Below are 4,435 nucleotides of genomic sequence, written 5' to 3'. Positions count from 1 at the left end.
TCTATCTTTAAGCCCTTTCAAGCCACAAGCTTTTGAAATCTTGATGTCAAAATCCAGCATTTTTCCAAAAAAAACCTGGCGCCTAAAGGGTTAACTTTAAATCATTTAAATCATCATGTCATTTATTGACATCTTGTTCGAGTCAATCTTGTTCGGTTCATTTGGATTTTGTGACTTAGGGTTAGGGTTAGCAAGCAGTAACTGAACATCTCTCTCTTCAAATGCAAAAAGAAAATTAAAAACATTATTTCTAGAGGTGATATATTGAATATTACTGGTGGTTATAATATGGATTATATAGATTAAATATTACAAAATATTACAAGATCGGATCTTTGAATTTCGTTCAGTAAATTTAACTTTAAATCATTTAAATCATCATGTCATTTATTGATATATTGTTCGAGTCAATCTTGCTTGGTTCATTTGGATTTTGAGACAGTTTCGCAGTTTGCAGCATTTCACGACGCTTGATCCACAATGCACATTTTAATCGCTACATGCACAAAATATGATACTTTAATACAAACTATGACATTTGTATTCACATTTATGTCTCTATTTGAACAAAATGCTGCACATTAATGTAATTCTTAACTCTGCAGACACCGGTTGAAAAGCATTTGTTTCAGTGTAGGGATGCACATTTGCGAGTTTTTCAAATCGTGTACACTTTAATGAATTGCACTGGGCCTTGTTCATTGGTAGTTGTATGTGTGGGCGTTGTGAAATGCTGCAAACTGCGAAAATGAAGTCTCAAAATCCAAATGAACCGAACAAGATTGACTCGAACAAGATGTCCACAAATGCACGGATTCCTTTTTGCTTGAGCAATTTATGATATATCAATGCAGAACAGAACATTTTTATTCGCAAATAAGTCTGCATTTGTTCAAATCGCTGCACAATCATTTAATCCCGAATTCCACAGACTCAAATTGAAAGGCATTTGTTTGTGGTTAGTAAGATACATGCATAAAATGTATGCAGTACATGGATAATTGTGCGTGCATCGATTAATCATTTTGAGTCTAATATCATCCCATAGTAAAGAACCCTTGAGTGAAGTGTAGAAGATTTTTAAAGAAGGTCTAAAAAGCACAACAGCAGTTTAACTGTAGACCTAAATGTCTAAATAATTATTTATTATTTATTATATTATTAAGGTGGGAATGGTCATGAAAAAGTAAATAATGACAGTTTCTGGCATCAAAAAACATGACGAACATATCTTACTAAAGCGCTCAGTGACTATTGTAGGAACTTTTATCCTAAACTCTGTTTAGTTCAAACGTGTGGTTTATTTGCATCGTCTAATCTCCGTTACCCCAACGCCCATAATTTCTCAAAACTTACATCACTTTACTTCCTCTCTGCTTTCCTGTCATTTGTGTAGCAGTTTGCTAACTTTCTTCCAATTCTGAAGCAACTGTGTTATGCTTGAGGAAACCAAAAAACATCTCCATAGCCATTTATGACGGCTGTATCTCTAGGGCATTGCATTTCGACGACATTAAGTAAGGCCTGTTTAATACTTGATTTTGTGCATTACTGATTCTTTCTTGTTTGTTGTAGTTTTGATTACAGTAACTGTAGCTTTAGGAACAGTTTCATAGTTTCTATCTGCTTAACCGTTTGTTCACTAATCCACTCACACAAAGTATTATCAAGGATGAATCAAATATTAATATTGATTAACATTAATCAGTAAACTGGGATGACTTTACTATTTTTTTACTTCAAACAGTAAGACTAATTTTCTTATAAAGAGTTGTATAAATGGCAATATCAAATTAATTTACTAAATACATGAAGGACTCTGGTAGATGTTGAAGACAACAAATAAGTACATCATAACTAAAGGCAATATATTAAAGGAATACGTCAACATAATATATTTTTTTTAAACAAAAATAAAATGTTAACCAAAATGTCTGAGCTGCTTTTTATCATACAACAAAATGAATGGTGATTTATACAGTTACAAAAAGTATAATAAAAGTAGTCTATATCTGTACAGTACACATGATATGTTTTGAGCTTGACTGTATAAATAAACATCCAAACAAAGTCATAAAACCAGCATTTATGTTCCTGTAACCATTTGACATTGCGAAAAGTGGCGTACAGCACCTAGTCTACATCTCGCTGTAGAGCCGAAAATGTAAATATAGCTCTCTGTGTGGGAAACTAAGCCATGTTTCATAGGGCGAAATGGTAATACCATGATGAACCAATAAATGTCAAGCACATACTGTATGCCATTTGACAGTCTGTCACCCGCATCACACTTACTTCTGCTGAAAACATCATCTGCATTTTTCAAGTTCACACTTTTCTGCAAAACTGCACAGGTATACCTTTGTGAAAAAGAAAGTGCACTTAAGTATACTTTTATAAAGTGTACTTATTGCACAAATAATACACTTTAAAAGAACACATAAGTGCGAATTAAATGTAATGTTTTCACCGCTTAAGTGCATTTCATTTGTAATTAATTTCAAATGCATCACATTTTAAAGTTATATTAAATGCAATTAGTTGAACTTTTGAGTGATTTTTTAAACCACTTAAGTGGGACTTTAGTACCTCTTTATATGTACTTTCATAATTGCTTCTAGTGTCTTTAAAATATGGTTAAAGTGTACTGATCAATGTACTGACACGCAATTAATGTGAACTAAATTATACTTTAATGTCAGTTAACAATACACTTAAGTGTGAATTAAATGTAATGTTTTCGACCACCTAATGCATATTATTTGTAATTCATTTCAAATATATCAGTTTAAAATTACATTAAATGCAGTTAGTTGAACTTTTGAGTGATTTTTTTTAACCACTTAAAATGGGACTTTAGTATATTTTATATGTACTTTGAAATATGTTAAATGTGTACTTCTGAATGATAAGCAATTAATGTGAACTAAAATATACTTTAATGTCATGTACATGTACTGTTATATAATTAAATATATTTCTAGTTATATCTCTAGTCATGAAGTTGTAATTTAGTACATTTAGAATTTTATTTTAAAAATCTCTTAATTACCTAGTTACTTAATTATCTTAGTTACAATCAACACAAACACAAAATGGAAAACCCTCTACATTTATTGACAAAACAATCGCTAAAATAAATACACAAAAATCCTTATTGCTGATGCACAAGAAAAACCCAACACTATACACAAAGTTACACCACTTTAACTCACTTAGAAAGTCTGGAGAACAATGCAAAATCATTTTCTCCCTTACATACAAAACTTAAGTACCTAAACCTAAATCTCACCATCACAGAAAACATAATTTTGTATGATTTATAAGCCCGTTTCCTTATTGGGGACCTAAAATTCTCCACAAGGTCCAAATTTACCAGTATTACTTGTGGGGGTCATATGGTCCCCATAACGTATAGAATTACCAACACACACACACACACACACACACACAATTAATGCAAAAAAATTCAGGAAAAGTATAATTCAATGTACAATAAATGAGACCTTATTGTAAAACATTACCAAACTGTGTTACTTATACCCCCAGTTTCACAGACAAGGCTTAAGCCTATAGTCCCAGACCAAAATGTAATTCTGAGCCGTTTCAACTAAAAGAAACTTGGACTGACTGATCATAAAATATATCAGTTCCTTTGTTTTGTCTCAAGATGCACACCAGTGATATTTTTTCTAATGCATGTGTATAAAAATTACTACACTGTAAATTCCAATTAGTAAACCTTACTTAAAAAAAGCATGCAAACCGATTGCCTTGAAAAAACCAAGTAAAGTGAAATAAGAATAATAATTTGTAATAACAAAGGTTTATTTAGTGTTGTAAACTTACACGCAAGTTCTGGTAACTCAGAATCACTATTTTCAACAACTAAATATAATAAGTACAATATATTATGTGCGTATTTCAAACAACTCTTTTTGTTCAACTTACAATTTCTAAGTTGTATTTACTTAAACAATATTGAAAACATTTAAGGTAGCAACATACATTTTTAGGGGTTGTGGGGTGTGAAGTGTTTTCTTAGATCTCTGAAATAAATAAAAGAAATACAGTGGTTACATGTATACTTCATCCACAAGAAATTATTTGAAAAATAATTTAATACTGTAAATAAAGTGTAGCACATGATTGAGTCAAAAACTGCTCTACTGCTGTATAAGAGATTAAAAATGAAATACCTTACCTTCAGTGTACTGAGGCCGAAACAGTACGGTGTTCACGAGACTGCTGTTCAGAGAAGACAGCTGCCACAAGCAATTGTCCTAAATATGACAAATAATTATTCAGTTAAAGGCAAGTTCCACTATTGTTGTGAATTGTAGATTACAGACACATTCATTCCTTGATATTTGCATACTTTACAAGAAAGAAAGAAAACTTCTATACATATCTACTTGAGGCCTCAGTCATAAAA

The 4,435-nt window shown here is 31.5% G+C and overlaps 1 protein-coding gene and 1 long non-coding RNA gene across 2 annotated transcripts in view; one reads left to right on the top strand and one right to left on the bottom strand.

Annotated features, from left to right (window-relative positions):
* The first annotated feature begins 1,389 nt into the window (after positions 1-1,389).
* Positions 1,390-4,435, top strand: part of LOC107699026 (integrin beta-2-like) — an 18,027-nt gene continuing 14,981 nt past the window's right edge. The window contains exon 1 of the mRNA XM_016500187.1: positions 1,390-1,517. The gene's annotated coding sequence lies outside the window, so the exon portion shown is untranslated. The remainder of the gene's footprint in view (positions 1,518-4,435) is intronic.
* Positions 4,016-4,435, bottom strand: part of LOC107699028 (uncharacterized) — a 2,249-nt gene continuing 1,829 nt past the window's right edge. The window contains exons 2-3 of the long non-coding RNA XR_001635412.1: positions 4,205-4,283; positions 4,016-4,047 (exon numbers count right to left, since the gene is read on the bottom strand). This is a non-coding gene — a long non-coding RNA (uncharacterized LOC107699028). The remainder of the gene's footprint in view (positions 4,048-4,204; positions 4,284-4,435) is intronic.

This window comes from Sinocyclocheilus anshuiensis, unplaced genomic scaffold (assembly GCF_001515605.1).
Source record: "Sinocyclocheilus anshuiensis isolate Anshui unplaced genomic scaffold, SAMN03320099.WGS_v1.1 scaffold18, whole genome shotgun sequence".
NCBI classification, from domain to species: domain Eukaryota; kingdom Metazoa; phylum Chordata; class Actinopteri; order Cypriniformes; family Cyprinidae; genus Sinocyclocheilus; species Sinocyclocheilus anshuiensis.
The sequence above is the reverse complement of the archived record's forward strand: the minus strand, read 5'-3'. Positions and strand labels throughout refer to the sequence as shown.